The sequence below is a fragment of the Aphelocoma coerulescens genome, chromosome 6 (genome assembly GCF_041296385.1).
Source record: "Aphelocoma coerulescens isolate FSJ_1873_10779 chromosome 6, UR_Acoe_1.0, whole genome shotgun sequence".
Classification (NCBI taxonomy): domain Eukaryota; kingdom Metazoa; phylum Chordata; class Aves; order Passeriformes; family Corvidae; genus Aphelocoma; species Aphelocoma coerulescens.
In genome coordinates, this window is record NC_091020.1 from 11,289,271 (window position 1) to 11,308,111 (window position 18,841).

Sequence of the window (18,841 nt, forward strand, 5' to 3'; positions counted from 1 at the left end):
TGAGAACACCCCAACAGGCTGTAACCCTTGTTTATAGTTGTTCAAGATATTTTATTCTTGAAAAGTGGTTAATACTGAGCAGTTAATACTGTTTCTATATGTTTATAGAAACAGTATTAACTCAGTTCTCATGTTGCAACAGAATGCATTTCACAAGTGACAAACAAAATATGTATTCAAATGTGGATTAAAACTGTAGGTGAGTTGCATGGCAGTCCCAGTAGATACAAGAAAAGACAACCCAAATGCTCCTAACCTCAGAGAATTAGCTTATCTCTAAAGTAGCTGTCAAAGTACAGATTAGTTTCATTTCTTTGAAAATCCATAGGAAAACGTGGGATAAGAACTTGATCTTATAATGTATTCAAATTCCCATGGAAGTTTTGCACTAATCTTCTGTTATTTCCAGTTATCAAAAACGTCCTTTTCCAAAAGTCAGGCCAAAAAAAGAGAAATTACTGAATATTTTGTAGAATTTGTTACAGACATCATCCTTCTTTTCCCAATTTTCCACTGAGGAAAAAACAGTAGAAAAGTGATTATCAGCAAAAGAACACATCTGCTGCCATTTACCCAGTCATCTTCTGGACCACATTCCCACAAATATCACAGAAGGAATGAGACCACATCAAAATTAAGGTGTTTTTCTTTCCAGGAAAGTCTGCAGGGTGAGACTGTCAGCACTGGAAAGGTTTTCTTGAAGGTTTTATTTATTAATTTAGTGAAGGTTTTCATATATGGAGTTTTGCTGCATTTTGTTTCTTAATGAGTGCAGAGATACTGCAAAACAGAATACCAATATCTAGATAAAGTTATATGCTTATGTGCTGCAGTCTAGCACATCTCCTTCCCTGAATAAAGCTGATTAAAAATTAGATATATTTTGCATGATCTTCACCAAGGGTAATTCAGCGTATCATCCATGCCCTGTCTCTTAACAATACTGTAGAGACCTTTTACAAGCAGCAATTAGGAGGAAAAAACAGAACCAAAACAAAGAAACCCAAGCCACACACACAACTCTATTACAAGTGGTACTTTTCAGTCCCTGAAAATCTATATTCATGTTTTATCAGATAAATATTATTTGACAGCCTTACCATTACCCCATTTTTTTGTTATAAATTTAAAATTAATTTTAGTATGGAGACACCTGTGCACTTTCAGGACTATTAGAGCACTGTAGACAACCATCCTTTAGTAATGAACAACATACTTTAAACCATCTTGAAACATAAAAGAGGCCCATTTCCCTCTTGGAACAACTCTCTAAACTTCCTTCCGGCATCACTGAGACTCACAAACAGCTGTTCAATATTTTAAATTGATTGGTATTTATGTATGGATATTATATATAACTATATACATTATATAGAATATTTTATGTATGACAGTCATGCATTACATAGGATATATTACACATCTCTTCACTGATTTACAGAGATTCATTTAACATGCTCATAACCTTCTTCTTTTATGAAAAATAAATTAGCAAACACTTTCAAGAAGCTAGATAATCTAAATAAGCAAGTGAATATTCCAAAAAACATCTAATGGTTATTTCTTAAACATCCTTTCATAGATTACACTCTTTCTGCTTAATTTGCATTATTTTTTCTAAAGAACTCCAGTGGGAATTGAATTTTGGATACCTAAACAAGATGTAAAGAACAGTGATTTCCATGCAGTACTTATCATCCAACCAGGAATCCCAAACAATATTAAACAGGCCTAGTTAAACTGCCTGGATGACAGCACGCTAGGCAGCGAGACTTTTATTCCTCGGATACTTTTATAATGTATTCCTATTCCAGTATTTAAAAAAAACCCTGATTTTAATTTCTTTCAGTGGTTTTCCCCAACACCTTCAGAGACATTTAGCCTAAAGTAAGCTGGCACAGGAGTAGCTGCATGAAACCTCCTGACTCTTAGATCATGGTGGGTCATGGCTGCCCCACCCAGTCAAGAGTACCCCTGACAGGAGCATTTGGCTTGCACAGCAATGCAGTGGCATTCCTGGGATGACCATGGTGTGGACTGGCTGATTCATTGTGGGAAGATTTTCTCCCTGCTGTTTCCTCCTCTTTCACCATCCCTCACTGCACCTTTGCCTGAACCACTGTGACTCCTTCCCTTTCCCCAAACTCACTCTCTCCTCCCATTCACTCCCTCACTTTTTTTGCCTTTCCATCCAAATCATCATCTGGTACTTGGGTCTCTATCCAGACAGCAGAGCTACAGGTGCCACAAGAGCAGCCAGAGGTGGGCTGGAATCATAAACAGCAGAGGGTAGCTAAATCTTTACAAACTGATATGACACAGTCAAGAAATTCCTTTCATGTGTGGCTAATCTGATTACTGATGTCTTCATCGTGGGAGCCTTTGCATCTCCTGAAGGCTGCGGCCCAAACACCTCAGCTCACCTGATTTCTCCCTAACACAATTCCATAGCCTAATACAGATTACATTTAACGAGTAAGAGCAAAAAGTTAGCATCTAAGAGCTTTTTAACCCACCAATTCTACAGAACTGGGGTGGAGAGAAATCAGAAAAGTAAAGGGAGAAAACTAAGGGAGAAGGTAGGGGGCAGGGGAAGTAGACTGACACCACAGCTTGTGAAAAACTAAAAGCAGAGACTCCCTATCTGGATTATCAGCAGCCAGGTGGAGTAGAGTTTTTAGTGGATTGGGCCATTAACAAGCAGCAATTTATATAGGTGGGTATGAGTGTAGGCTTTGCTTTTGTTAAAAGGGAGTTTAGGTAGCAGACAATTCAGAGTGTCAGATACAAGAAACCAGAGCAGTAACAATGAACAGCACAATACAGAATATAAACACATCTGCCCTTCAAAGTGCCTCTGAAAATCTTATTTTTGTTCTTTAGCTACTTTAAAGACACCTTTAGAAAATGAACTAAATTCTGAGAAAGGCTGAGGAAGGCCTGTACAGGAAGCTAGTTCTGTCACTACCCTTTTCCTCAAAAGATACATATTAAAATAAGGTGTCTCTTTCCTCATCTGATAAAATTCTGAAATAATGAAAAATATTGCAAGGAACCCATGATATAAGAGAACTCATACAGCAAAACAATGCTACTGTCAAGTATCAAAAATATATATATTCTGCTAGATACCTTAAAAGTTTCTTTTCAAACACACCATTTCCTAGGTGTGAGAATTACATTTGCCAAGTTTATCCCGGAAGACAATAGATATATATTATAACCCTCTGTATTTAATATAGTCTTTCACTACAATATGGAACAGCCTGTCTCTGCAACTTCTACCACTTACCACAGTCACACCAAAGCACAGAACTGCAGGAATTTGATGAATTCCCATGCAGTATTCAATGCAGTTTGTTTTACTAGAGAGAAAAAAAGTTATTGTCTCCCTTCCTTTGTAAGTATTTGCTATAACTGATATATGTCTGTGTGTACTTTGGATTCATTCACAGAAGCAACATGTACTGCCCCTCTTTAGGTAATAAAATGCTTAATAATTGTAAAAAAAACCCTCAATTTTCATCTCACAGCAAAATAATAATGGACAAATTTAACTGTAGTTTCAAATAAGCATGATTTATTTGTTACCATAGAAGTTTCCCTACACTTTCAGGTGATCCTTGTAACAATAATATAATGAAACACTGCTTCACAAACACAAATCACAAAAGATATCCACCTTCCAATAACTGCCCTTGAAACCTTTGTCATTCTCTGTGTTTGTAGTGAGCTCTATCCACATAACATTCATGCAACAATAGTGCACTTATCACACTGCAATGTCATATTAAATACAAGAAAAAAGGGTATTCTGAATGTACCTGTCCCCAGTCCTGCCCTATATAGAAAATACATGGACCCTTATGAATTGTTTTAACCTTGAAATGCAAAGTTATAAATAGCTACTTTCAGTAAGCAGATGCAGTAGATCAGCAAAGGGGCTGTGTGAGAGAGACAGTCACTAACAAAGGAACATCCTGCAATTTGATCATATCTGCCAGCAAGAGTAACTGCTATTGAATATCACACTCTGCCGTCTCAGAGGCAGCACACCAGCCTGAATGGGTTTTATTCATAGGTTATTAACCTGATTATTGCAGACATATCCAAAGATGTGTCCTCCCCATTTTCCTGTGCCTATGTTGAAGGGGATAGCAAAACCCATTTTCTGTAACAATATAAAATATCCATGTGCTTGTGCTGAGAACTGGCTGAAACACCATTGACCTACATAGGATCAGTCATATTGTGCTAACAGAGGCTCAAAGATTCAGGGGGAGAAGGAGGCAATGGGGAGGGGACAGTTCTGGAGACACACATAAAATCAACTGACACAGAAACATTTTCAGACTAGATTAATGAAACTAAATTTGCTCACAGAATTCTGTATTAGCACACTTCTAACAGAGAAAAAAAAAAAGTAGATTTTTTTTTTTAAATGAGAAACAAGAACCCTTACCTTTCTGCTGAATCTTCCGGGAGGCCACTCACTAATTATTACAAGGTTTTTTAATAGCATACACTTGTGTTGTAACAGGGACTGGCAAACTCACTTAAATAGGCCCTGACAAATCACAGGATCATGAGTGTCTGTCTTAATTTCCAGGTGGTAACAATCTGTGAAAGAAAAGCAGTCACACATCTCCCATTACCAGATTATCCCCACACCTTGCAGCAATGAAGGTAACCTCCCCATGCCTTTGCTATTCCAGAAGAGCCTGTTGTTCTCATCCTGCTATCCTGCAGATCCAGAGGCAGCTGGACCCTTGACTTTGATACTGATATCACAAATTTAGCTGGGCTGGGAGACTTTCTCATGGAGAATCAGAGTGTTGTGGTAGTGAAGTCTTTCTGAGAGCCGGCATCCTTCAGCTCTCTCCCCACAGCTGAGTCCCATTAACACAGCAACTCAGTCAGTGTTTCATATCCACAGGACCATTCCTACAAGGATGATGGCAAACCTCTCCCTCATTCTTCTTAGTCACACCATTTAACATCCCTGAAATGTAACTTTTCAACTTGGGAGAACTTTCCCCCTAGAACTAGATACTGTACAAAATTCTAATTATGCAAATCTCACTCATGTTGACATTTTGTTGAATTTTTTATTGCTCCATTGTTTGCCCTTTCAGAAGTAATTTCTTTTTCTGGACCAAATCAGTATAGTAATGCTTTAGCTCCACTTTGAAAAGAGAGAAACAGGTAAGAATTGGTCCAATTTAGCACTGTAGAGTTCTGCACCATTTAAATCCACAGGTTTATGTTCATGTGTATGGAACATAGGTTTACCTTTTATTTTTGCATTCATACCTACATATGTAGAGTACAGCAGATCATATGTGCACTATACTCTAAGACTATCTATGCTTTTTCTGTATTTCCTTTCAACCTCAGTCTGAACAAGGTTTCCATCTGTTCCTGTGACTGTCAGCCTGCAAACATTCTAATTTTGTGATCACCTGTTCTCATGTATTCCTCATTTCTCCTAGTGTTTCTTCTTGCTCTCTCAGAAAAGCCTATATGCTTCTGACATCTACTCACCACCATTATCTTTTATGAACTCCCTGGCAAAAACCCATTCAGAGATGCTGTCAATATCAACTGCTCTGTCAAAATATTACATTTGGCATGTCTTGCAATGTGCTGACCTTCATGGTGTCAGTGCCCTTGAACAATATCTTTTTTTCATTGTTCCTGTACAAATTAACTTTAGTTTTTCTTAGGCAACATCACTTAGTACAATCCAATAACCATTACTGAACTGACCACCCTGCACATGAGCTAGGAAATAATGCAGTCCTTCTTTAGTCAGTGAGAAATTCAGCTGAAACAATAATGGCTTGACTCATCTAAGTACTGACACTAAAATATTCCTGCCTTTGCAACTGAAGGAGACTGAAATGTCTTTCCCCAAGACCGCAACATGTGATCAGTTGTGATTGAATTCAGAAGGGACATTTGGACACTTCAAACCCCAATATGCTTCCCCAGACGAGGGACCAATTTTTTCAAAACTTACACTTTTTCTCTGTTGGGATCCAAACTGTAGGTTCACTCCTGAAAGGAAGAAATCTGCCTCATTTATCAGGAAATTAACTTGGAAGTGAGAGCATTCACAATCTTCCTGGAATATATTTGTTTTGTTCAAAATAAATAAAAAGTTCCATTAAATGTCCACAAAGCAAGTAACCTCATTCATTGCAGAAAAACAAGATTTGGCAACTTTTGTTATAAATAGTCCTTCAACACTGTTTCTCTATCACAGTTCTAAGCACATAAAGGCACAAGGGCCTTCCTTCACATTCTCCTACATTTCCATAGCTCTGGGATTAAACGGTGCTTAAAGCTTATGCACTTCATTTGCAACTGTCAGGCTAATGAACACTGAACTGCAGAATATTTCTCTAACTGGAAGTCTAATTAACTCATAGGAAGTGATATTAAATGATCCCATGGCACTTGAGAACTCTTGGGACATAGAATTTAACATTATTTTCACCTGTATTACCCATAGCAGCTGCCCCCATTGTTGCCATCTCAAGAAGACATCATATTTCTTTTAAGAGAGAAATGCTGTATAATCTATATCATGTATACAAAAAATTACCTTGGAATGCTTCTTTTACCTTACATTTTAACACAACTGAAATCGAGTATCCTACTCTGGGAAAACTGGTGGGTTGTCTTTTGTTATTAGGAAGACATTTCCATTTTTCAAGTGCACAACTAGTTGCACTATGATCTTCTGAAGGCTTCTGAGAATCGAGGCTTTTCTCGTGCTTTCAAAGATGCTTGATATCAGAAATGTGAACCAAAATATTTGCTAAAATTCTGATTATCACCATAAGAAGCATATAGACCTTATACTGAAGGTAGATCCTGTTATGATGGTGATTACTCCTATGTATACTTAAACACAAGAGCCGTATGGGCTCCATCTCCTCTGATATGGAAAGTTCAGCAGAGTTTTACCAGTTCTTTTAATTTACCTGTTAAGGATCTGGGGATCCCTTTCAGAAAAAAAAAAAAAAAAAAATAAAGAAAAAAAGAAAATTATAAAAGGGCGGGATGGGAGGAAGTTGAGAAAAATGGAGAGGGTTGGTTTGTTTGTTTGTTTTTAAAGGGTAATTTTCTTAGGGAAGAAAAAATAGAAAAAAAGTTATTTTTTTCTTGTAGGAAACAATTTCCGATGGTAAACTCTCAGGAGGAACCTCATTTTATTCCTTATTGCTATACAGTATCCAAAGGACCAGCTTTACTACAATTGTCAATTATTTTAACTGAGCTATACTACTCTCTATCTTTTAAAATGGACTTAAAATGAGGAAATAAATGTCAGCTGTAGTGCATCACTGACTGTGGTGTGTAGTTGAACCATCACAGTAAATATTTTAATTAAAACTTGAAAAACAAGCTGGGGTATTAGTAATGCAGTAATCATCTTCAGGTTGTCTGTGTTTTCAACTCCAGCTTTCTTCACTCAGGGGACTTTTTTCATGAGGGTTTTACTAAAATCATTTCCTGAGCCTACAGGAAACTCTTAATTACCTTGATTTTAACCATTGCTAAAAGATAATCAATTTCATCTTTGAAACAAAATAGGTTAATTTAGCTCATAGAGTGTGTCTGAATATTAATGTGTCTGTTTTACATATCCTTCATGATTAGCAGGCATTTAATAAAGGGAAAATAAATTGAAACAGCCTTTGAATGAATGGAGGGAGGAAAAAAAAGGAAACAGAAAATCTTCCAAGGAATGGTTAAGAAACAAGGTGGGTGAAATTGCAGTACTCCCTGCACAAAGGTCTTGACCCCAACTGCATACATTTCTTCTGTGTTTGCAAATATATTTATCAAAATACCACCCTGCATTTATGTAAAAAGATATTGCTTCTACCGACAGCAAAGGTTATCTCATTAGTCAAAACCCGGGCATTCCAATCTCAGGCTATCATCAAAAAGACATATATGGATACATGGAACACACCATAAAAACACTCAATGAATTATGACTTTGTAACAAACCATCCCAAGAGCTCTAGCTTGTGTAAATATATTTCCTTTCTCCATGGAAACATTAATATAGGTGTCTAATCTGATGATTCAGACTTTCATGTTTGCTTAGCCTCTGTACAGTTTTAGAGGATTTGGTGTCACAGCACAACTGACATTAATACAGTCACAATGTAACCCTGTTCAGAAGTTGCAAAAATTGTTATCTCACTGCAAATTTAAGGCTAGAGCAATCTTCCCATGTCAATTGGTTGAGTATATCTCTGCTATTACAAATGTCTCATTCATATAATCTTGGGGTTTTCAGCTTTCCCTGAAATTAGTGACTTTGTGACCAAACAAGTTTTGTATTAAACAACGCCTAAATTACAGAGTGTTAATATTGGTTTGTATATTTACATATACACACATAAAATACAAAAGCTCTGAGATTTTGTACTAAATATATTAAATATTAAATATTAAGACCTTCCTCTTCTTTAAAATCTTTGTTTACATTGCGTTACAGATTTGGCTTTTGGGAGCTGAGCATAACAAATGTTTCTTCATGACTGAGAGTATCTGTAAAAATTACATCTTTCATCACCATTTCCCAGTTAACTCTTCTGCTTAATAAATCAATAAATAGACTAGGACAGTTCAACTGGGTATGACTTTACAAATTTCTCTTGCCTTTGAATTATGTTTCATCTGGATGTAATGTTTTTCTCCCTCCCTTACCTTCCTTCTGCTGTAGAACTCAATTTTCAAGTTCCAATGATTTCACCACAGAAAATAATACCACTCTGACAACAAGGTTTTATTAACCTTTATTGTTCTAAAGCCTACATCTGAGATGAAATCCCACAGCTTTAGCTGTCAAAGGTTAAAAAAGTGTTTGCTGCTTCTAATGGGTATCTGAAAGATGATCAGTTGTGTTTTCCCTTATACACACACTATTGAAGGAAAATATAGATTACAATAACTGGAGATAGAAGATTTCTAAAAACAAATCCATGGTGAGGTGTTTTTTGTTTTTTTTTTTTTCATTTTCTAGGAAAATAGACCTTAATTTAAAAGGGAAACTTTTACAGTTAAATAGTTTCGTCTTGCCTTCTCTTGCCTGCTGTATGTTTTTTTTCTACTAGTTTACTCAGCTAACACTAAACAGCAGACTTGCACTTTATTATGAGGGAGAAGTATGAGATTTCAGGAGGGATTTCTTCCTGCATTATCACTGACCCACAGTGAACTTCCATGGAAAGCATAGCACAGCCACTAGTTTTAAAAAGCAACGACTGAATGGGTCTCTGCCCCAGAAAGGTAAAGATCTATACACATAATGATTATAAACACAGTTTGACCTTTTTCCTACTTATTTTGCTGGAAATTCTCCAGTGAACCCATAGATAAAGCCTAACTGAGGGCTGAAAGAAGGTGCTTCTTCCAACACAGAATCAGAGCGTAGAATCCTCTTCCAAAAGCAAATTTCTCCCTCCACTTTTATGAAACACAGACAGAAGATGAGGTCTGTATTAAGGAGGCCAGGAGGGTTAATGAAGTTAGGGCAGGGGTTAGGGAGCTCTTTCTAGAAGGGAAACCTTAAGTCATACCTTCTGATTTCTTCAACTGGATTGATTTATGGAAAGTGACCATTAAAAAGAGGGGCACGATTAGAGGCTGTAGAGCAGCACAAACCTTCTGGTCTGTGTTTTGCCACATATCGCAGAAATTCACAAAACAGCACAAAAATTTCACTGGCTTTAAGTTGGGTATGCTAATCTTCCTATCACTGATAAAATACAAGTGCAACTTTTGGGCATTTTAATCTGAAAATTGCTGTTGCCCTGGAGCAGAATAGAGGCAATCTCTGCAAACAGAGAAAATGTGCTGCTGTCTGCACATAGGATGTGATCTCTCTGCAGCACATCACAGGATGCAAGGAGGGAAAGGAGAGTCTTGTTCCCAGTCAGGCCATCAGCAGAATTCCCAGTGATGGCAGCAGTGCCAACCTTTCAGCTCAGCTAAAAATACAATAGAATACTTACCCAGTGATACAAGTAACACTTCATTAGACAAGTCCTGAAGTCCACATTGATCATATTTGGATTTGAAAAATTCACTCATCTTCATCACAGGCTACAGCCTGTAACTTTTATGTCTTGTTTCTCTTCATTGAAATACCCAAAAACTATATGAAAGTGAACATACTTCCATGTGTATTTCCTTGTACTGAGAATCCAAAATAAATAGAAAGGTTCTTCTGCTCATTAATTTTGCTTCATTTTCCAAGCACCAGCTTCATAGGCTCGGTGATGCAGTATATAAATGAGGCAGGAAAAGAAAACTCCTCGCCTTCACAGTGGGGCACAGATCATGCTCACTTGCAGAGTGCCAGGTTATGATACCTACTCCAGAACCAGCCAAACAGGCTGCCCAGTACTGCCATGAACTGTAAAGCACAACAAGGTTCAGAGAGGATGACCACAGACGCTTCTTTCCCTTGTTTGCCATTTATAGCAGGGCCAAATACAAGAGCAGGGCCTGCAGACACAAACTGCTGGATGCTCTTTCTAAACACTCTGAAATTACAAAAAGACAGCACATGGACTTTGGCCTGTAAACCCTTTGCTACAGAAAACAGATACTGTGCTCCTCTCCTGTGATGCTGACATTTGATCCCTTACGTGCTAGGAGCTCTGGGAGAAGCTCTGCTTTGTCCTGCTCCTTTAGTGATAAGAATGAGGAAAAAGGTACACACAGAACAAGACAAAGAAACAATCAACAAAGAGGCTACACAATAACATGTGATTTCCCATGGCAGGAACTTAGAAAATTTGGACTAGAACATCAGAAGTGTGAAGCTCTAGGAAAGAAAAGGGAAAACTATACATTGAGATGCCTAGATGCTATGTAAATTCAATAGTAAGGAAAGATTTTAAAGAAGAAAACTATTTTTAAATAACCCAGAAGTTTTTTTCCTTTAAAATTCCATAAAACTTGAAATGGGCTGGACCATGCATCCATACAATTTCAGGCTGAGATAAAAAGCAAAGCTGCTTAGAGTATTACTGGTATTATTAGCACCATGCTCTGACTAGCTGAGTTAATGTTTCTCATTTGTGTCCATGTGTATGCATATATTTATATGTGCCTATCAATCAAAGACAACTTTCTGTTATAAACAAAAAGGAACTCACAAAAGTTTCTGGTGTCTCTGGACAGCTCTTTTTAAATCAGGTAGAAGTTTTTTTATTAAATAATGTTCATGAAACACACAAACATGAGCTCAGGTGACTGTCACAACAGGGAAGAAGCAGATGGGCGATGCTGATGTACTCGAAGGCAGAGGTCCCTGTACACCCTGACATGTTCAGTGGAACAGCAAGTGAGTGAGAGCACTGTTAGTCCCAGGAAGGGGCAATTTAGTCAGTCAAGTCTGGAAGGATTCCTGCTACTTACGAGGTTTTAAACTAGAAGTTACACAAGTAGTTAGACTGGGCAGTTGCAATGATCTCTCCAGCATTACAAACCATAAATAGATGAAGCACTTGGCATTCTGTTCAAGTTGCCTACTTTTCCTCTTAATTCCTTTTGAACTTTTTCTTTAATCTGCTACAACCAGTAGTCTGAGGTTCAAACACATACATATCTCTGCACCATTAAGTTTATAAACTGTGTTTTTCTTCCCATGCAATGCCAATCTGATGCTAATTTGTTTCTTTAGCTTTGATTTGTCAGCTCACATTCCTTTTTAGGTGTACTTTTTATGTAAGCACATGAACAAAGGTGTCTCTTCATCTACCTTTCATCATTTAAGCCATGCCTACACTGTAAGCTTTCCATAAAACAAAAGTTGATGTTCAGTAACTTTGAATCAAATGTTCCATGACTACAAGGCCTAAGAGGTTGGAGTCCTTCTAAATGTAGTACAAAGCTGTCTTGAGTAATATGTACTTCTGCAAGAATTATTTCATTGTTTCTACCATTAGGGTTTCAAATCCCCATTGCTGTTCCTGTCCATGATTAAAATAAAGCAATGTTTCAATGGTTTCTTTTACCAGAATTGTAGTGCTTTCACAGCTAAAAGTAAATTTCTGGAAAGGACAGGGAGTGTTTGCTGAATTTCTAAACTCAAGAATAGACATATATTAAAAAAAGAAAAAAACCACTAACAACAACAAAAACCAAGCAATCAACCTACCAAAAACACTCCCCCAAAAAACTTCACCAAAAAAACTCAAACCACCCAATACTGGTGGGAAGACTGCCTACATATCTAATAGACCAAACATAGAGGAAGTTATGCCACCATCTAAAAAATGGTGAGAGAAGGTAAATATCCATTAAGCAGCATCACAGCACTGGCTGGTTTTTGCTGTGTCTAATTCCAAGAGAAATAAGGAGTTGCCTAAGGCTGACAAGACATTCTGGTATCATCACTCCTTGCTCTCACAAGCTCCACATTTTCTTCTCCTTCTGCCAACACTAACACAGGTACTGGTGATGTGAGGCTACTGCTGCTACTGATATTACTCTGTGCAATGTGTGTGTGGTGTGCACGTGTGCACATGTGTGAAAAAATGATAAAGCATTCTAATACCTTTAGGAAAATCACATCTTTTAAGCTTTTCTGAATCAAAAATATCTTTAAAAAGAACAAAATATTTCAGAGCTGTACATTAAAGTTTTCATCATCCTTGGCTTTTCACTAATGTCCACTTGCCTCATAAAATTAATAATATAATGAATACACAACCATGGTTCAGACTGTAAGAGCATTCATGCACTGCAAAGTAAAAAGAATTGCCAAAGAAGCAATTAAAGATAGCCTTTCTACAGAGATACAAGTTCTGGGACAGTCGACCTCGTCTCAAACCAGTTAAACTGAGTTGTATTGAAATGCAAATATATTGATTCCACAAGTGTTTCTGTGGATACCTGTTAAAGAGATTTCCTTCAAAAGCTATTAAAGAGTACATTGGTTTTGCATCAAACCATACATAAGAACACAATAGGCTCTGTTAAATAAAGATAAAGGAGAGGAATAACCTTGTTAAACGCATGACTGTATGAAACAAGTTTGTGCATTTACCACTGTTTGACTGTAATTACGACTTGTAGAAAAACAGTATGTTCCTTGGGAATTAATACAGTGGCTGCTCAATTCTTTTATACTTAAACCATTGTTCATTTGGGTTTCAACTCTTTTTATTTCCATTTCAGTATTTTGGAGGGCTTTATTTAATATATGGCAATGTAAGTTCAGTAAGCACATGCCAGCAAGAAGGAAATAACCAGGATAGGTGTCTTATTTGTACTCTGGCTGCAAGGGCTCACTGGGACTTTGTGGCCAATGGACAGCAGTGAACAATGGAGTTTGCAGGTACTTGGAAGCACATCCAAGCCATATTTGGAACTTCATTTAAATCCGGTTTGCATAATCATTTAAACAGAGACAAATAAAACAGGCAGAACCTCAATGAATTTCCACTAAGGCACAGTCTAACTTTTTTATTCATAGTGGTGTCATGAAAAAATAACCAGAATTACAACTAAAATCAGGTCATAAAACAAGCAGCTTATCACTATAGCTGTAGGAGAGAACACTGGGCAACACAGTGGCAGAACTCTGCCAAAATGAGGCAGTTGCAGAATTTATATATCTCTAGATTATTCAACTCCTTCACAAAAATTCGGCCAGATAAGCTCAGTATGATAACATGAGCAATTGAGAACCTCCAGACAGCACATCCATTTACAAAGAATCCACTCCCTTTACATAATCCACTCTTGTTAATTAAATTGTGCTTACTGGCAAGGCCATTAGCTGCAAGTTTCTTAGCTAGCAAAGTCTCCTATGGGATGTTAACTCCTTTGCTTCCATGGGAGACTAAGGCTGAGGTAGCAGTATCCTAACTGGGTTCTCTATGTTTCTGTAGGACATGCATTTTTGGAGGGAGAGGTTCCTTCTTACTATTCTTTTTTCCTAGGTTCTGAAATCTTGATAGTAAGTGAGGTCTATAGAGAGATCTGAAAAATAATTATTGCTCTGGTATAAATTCCCAGTATCATTTAGTCCCAGGAAATGAGTTTTGCACTGTTTCAAATGCATCTTTTTAACAATAAACGATTAAATAAATTAATTAATAAATATTGAGGATTAAAAAATTTCACAGCAACAGTTTACAAAGATTTATGGTACAAATTAAGGTTTTTGAGTCCTTGACCTCCAGCTTATTTGCTGTATTTATATTGCTGAATTCCCAGTGCTTATCACTACCTATATTGAAATGACATCATAATCCTTTTTCTGATACAAATTAGATTTAAGTCAGAGCTTTTAGCTTCAAACCATTCTGAAAAGTCTGAGGATGTATTGATTGCCATAACACACAAGGCATCAGTTTTTCACTTCTTCCAGACTGTTACTTACAGAAATACCACTAGAAGAAATTGTCTAAATGACTTTAAAATGTTGACTGTGATCAAAATAAGCAACGCAAGATACCAGATCATTTTAGTTTGGGAAACAGATATAAATCTCCTTGGCTCTTGACATTTCTGTTGTCAAAACATATGACACAAACTCAGCTAACCTCTCTCAGCAGCTATTTTACTCCAGTGGCTTCACAGCCATCTGTTTCTAGTGTCAGCAGTGTATCAGAATTGAAATTCAGACTCCATCCTGAACAGGGAGATGATGCTTTTGAATAAACACCATCATCCCAAATATGTCCCACATCTCCAGAGCAATAATAGCAGGGGATAAAAGAGTGGTGAGTTCTGAAAATGGGCCATTCCTCCAGCTGCAATGATTCACGGTTTTGTCTTGAATATATTGCTCACATCTGACATTGTCTTTGCAGTGGCCTTGAATTTCAGTGGCTACAAAATATAAATTGCCTGTACATGTTCTGTTTACACTGGAGCAAATTGCCATGGTTATAGTACAATCAGGAAGTACAGAAAAAGTGTGGAGCAAAAAAATGGATAAGAGAAAGCTAACACATGGTCATGGAAAAAGTAATGATCAAAGAAAAGGAGGTTTACAGACAAGAAGAAAGGAGTTGTTTAATTTCAGTAGTTCCTGGGGCTGAAACTGCTACAGATCTCTGTATACAAATTAAGCACTGTTTCAAGCAGTATAATCAAGAACCACTCTGCACTTTACAGCCTCAAGAGGAACATAACTAGAAATGTACAAAGGGCAAAATGGCAGTTTCACTAAAAAGGTGAGATTTAAAAACACATATTCATTCAAACTGTAAGTGAAGACTGAAGTCTTCAAAATTCTTGAAGCAATAAAACCCCCTCTGTTTCCATGGGATTGTTAATATCTAATAATAAAGAACATAAAAATACATTTCAAAACGTTAAAATAGAGAATTTTGATGTTGTTTGAGCTTTCAAGTATTCATCCTAAAAAGAAGTTTAACAAAATCAGCTTTGGGATTTTATTTTTTGTATTGGTGGTGGAATACTGCCCTGACCAAGACTCAGCAAACAGTTTTGTTGCAGGGCTGGAAGTGTTCATCTAAAACTAAACGAAATTACTTTGTCACATGCTATTCTCATGGCTTTTAGCAAAAGGAACACCTGTAAGTCAATCGATTGCTGTATGCATGGTAGAAGACAGATCATCTCAAAAGGTCCTTTCCAACCCAAACTATTCTGTGAATCTATGATTGTGGGGATTCTGAACAAGAGTTTGAGACATACAGAATGCAGTACTGGATTGCAGGTGTACATACAATAGTGAAAACTAAGTAACATCCCCTTGGCCCACACAACGCTTAAAAAATGCTTTTCTCAGTTATCTATGTCCTGCTCAGATTATTATTTACTGTATTTACTCTTCTCCATCATTTCTCAGGAGATATTGTTGTAGCCCATGGAAACTTCTGCAGCTGTGATAGTTAGCTGTCATTGATCACATTTTTTTAAAAGAAGAAAAGTTGGCAAACCTGTTTTTGTCAGTGTTGGTTGCTGTGACAATGGGTAAGCGCTTCCTATATTGACTGCAATTGCAGTATGAGGCTTGCAATGGCATTTCGAGCATCTCTTTCATTACCATTTTTAGATGAATTATCTACCTCGGCTTTTAATATCTACTGTAACTCCTGCTGCAATTGTGTATATACTCCGTGAGCTCTAGTGGATTTACTTGTTAAAGATAAGCTACTTTGTATAGAAGAGACTTTATAATGACCCCAGTGTTGGGCAGTAATGCATAGAGACCCAATACACTAAATTTTCTGGAAGCTGATGAAGATGGCCTTTGGTCCCTACAGGTTTGCTGTATTTAAAAAAGTCTGAATCAAAGTAAGAAGGATTTTTCCTTTTCCCCTGCATTTTTAATGTAATTTATACTAAAATAAAGATCAGAAGCCAAACCCACCAGCCCACCTGTACATGTATATGAGTTTATAACAGAAAAAGACAAAAGGGCGTACTGTAAAATCCATTTCAGAGAGTAAGAAAGAGGTAGAAAGATATCAGTGGCTCTACCTAAAGTAAAACAAGAAATACACAGCAATAATAGTGACTGGCCTCCAGAAGCTAGAAAGTTATAATTCCTGCTAGAATGTGTGAATCTCCTTTGGTACCGTAATCAAGTCTCTGTCAATGATATACACACTGCCGCAAAATGCCAGCCATGAAGGAAAAGGAAAAGGTACTTACCTTGTTGTAGCAAGGTTCATTATTCCCTCTTCTGACAGGAATGGAGAGAGCAGTTTTCTTTAATACCAAGGTACTTCAATTACTTTTGCAGCACAAATACATTCCTCTTATTTTCTGCTTCTTTGGCTATAGAGAAAAGAAAGGATCGCTGTCCTGGATTGTACAGACCATGACTATGTTTTGCTCCCCACATGAATTTGAAGCTTATGTCTTTGCAGGCACAATTTTTCAGTCTTCAACTGAAACACTGCATATTGCTTTCATCAGGTCCTGTAATACTTTTAGCTATAACATTGTCATGAGTGTTGAATGTACTCAGCCTTGTGCTAAACCTGAGAAGTTTGTTCACTCCTACGGACTACTGACACTGCAAATAACACCTAAATTCTCCTCTAGGTAATACAGTAAACACAGAAGTGGAATCTCTGTTCCATCTGTATATATCCTTTAAAATGATCACTGCAGGTAAGCTAGTAAGAAAGCAATGTTCTCATGATTTTTACTTGCTCTTTTCTATTTACCGTTTAACTTTTACATATAAACAAACTTGCAAAATGAAAGTGCAAAGTTAACTTGACCAAGCAGTTAAATACCCTTCTCTGTTTTTGTTAAGCTAAAGGTGATTTAAGAGGAATCCTGCTAAGAGGTGAAAAAAGACTTTGATATCACCATAACACATATGTCTGAACACAGAGGTAAGATTCAATATTGAAGCTTTTTCAAAATATCACTACAAAGCAGACACAGTACAGATATAATAGAACAGAGAGCAAATGTCCTTTCCAGCAGAAAATGCAACGTTCATTAATTCATATAACCAAAAGAATGCAGCATAATTCATCTTACCAACAGCTTATTATGTGAGCATAATGCAAAACTTGAAGTGCCCTAACACAATGTAAAATATAAAGTGATATAAATGAATATAAAGACCAAACTGGGAAGTATGTTACATAAGAGTTAGCATAATAATTATGAGGTGAGCCATATATATGCATTTATTATCAAGGACACACAAAACCTCTTGGATCTATCCTTGTTTTTTCAATATGGCTTTGTTATATTAAGGGCAGAGAGATGAACTGTGCCAACAGACAGGCAAGCATGGGTATGTGCATGACAAATCTATGACAGGCTGAAAATTTCCAAAGCATTCACATTTGTCTTTTAACATCTGAATTGATATTTTCAACACCCATGTTTCCATCCACCCACAGCTGAAAACTAACCAAAAGCTTTCAAGACACTTACTGTAAATATTTCTTTTCAACTGCATAGTATGTGAGTGCTCCCATGGTCCAGCTTTGACAAATGTCCTGAATAACACTTGCAGTGACAGAAATGCAAGAGTAAACAGTGTGAGTAAATCATATTGCACAAAATTATCTGTGAGGATATTTGCCCCAAATTATTAGTGTTAAAGTGAAAGAGAATCATCAGCTGAATTAAATAACTGAGAAATTACAGTGACTTCTGAAACAAAGAAGGCAGACTGAAAAGGATTATTGAAGCACAAAGATTTGTAAGAGAGGGGAGACCTGGATGTTGACACAGAGGTGGTCAAAACGTGTCTTGGTGCTGCTGCAAGTTGTCACACAAGGAGCACAGCCTCTGCCAAGGCCTGACAGAGCATCTTCGTCATCAGACACCATGAGCAGTCACACTTCAACCAGGAGAATGAGAACTTGGGGTGCAGCAAGTAGGCACCCAAACCTGGAGAGGGCACACATCACTCAGGGAGGGTGGGGAGTTCATGGGGGAAGGGGGTCTGAGCCCATCCTACTGGGGGTAGGATGAGTTACAAAGCATGTTTCAAAACTTGTGGGCAATTGTTAACATTTTGCGTCTAGTTTTGTGGATTATCTGGTATTGATTCTTAGTGCATAGTCCACTGATTGTTAATTACATGTTGTTAAGTATTCAATAAAGTGATCTGATCCTGATTTGGTTTAGAATATGTGATCCAAGCTCTGTGAAGTATAGTTTCACATATCTCAATATTCTACTTCTTTTCTACCTGACATATCAGCTGGGCAAAGTTTATAAATATGAACTCTTAACAGTAAAAAGAAAAAAAAAGGAAAAAAATTCTGTTTGAAAGTTTTCAGCTGGTGGTAGTGGCACTTTTTGTGTACATGATACCACACACTTCACAAGATTA

At 37.1% G+C, this 18,841-nt stretch overlaps 1 protein-coding gene and 1 long non-coding RNA gene across 2 annotated transcripts in view; one reads left to right on the forward strand and one right to left on the reverse strand.

The window, feature by feature from the left end:
* NRG3 (neuregulin 3) overlaps window positions 1-4,499 on the reverse strand; it is a 667,244-nt gene extending 662,745 nt beyond the window's left edge. Inside the window, exon 1 of the transcript XR_011151685.1 lies at window positions 4,463-4,499. The gene's annotated coding sequence lies outside the window, so the exon portion shown is untranslated. The remainder of the gene's footprint in view (window positions 1-4,462) is intronic.
* A 3,145-nt stretch (window positions 4,500-7,644) lies between these two features.
* Window positions 7,645-18,398, forward strand: LOC138112809 (uncharacterized). The gene is made up of 4 exons (XR_011151851.1): window positions 7,645-7,775; window positions 17,077-17,145; window positions 17,294-17,375; window positions 17,959-18,398. It is a non-coding gene; the product is annotated as an uncharacterized lncRNA (long non-coding RNA).
* The last annotated feature ends 443 nt before the right edge of the window (window positions 18,399-18,841 follow it).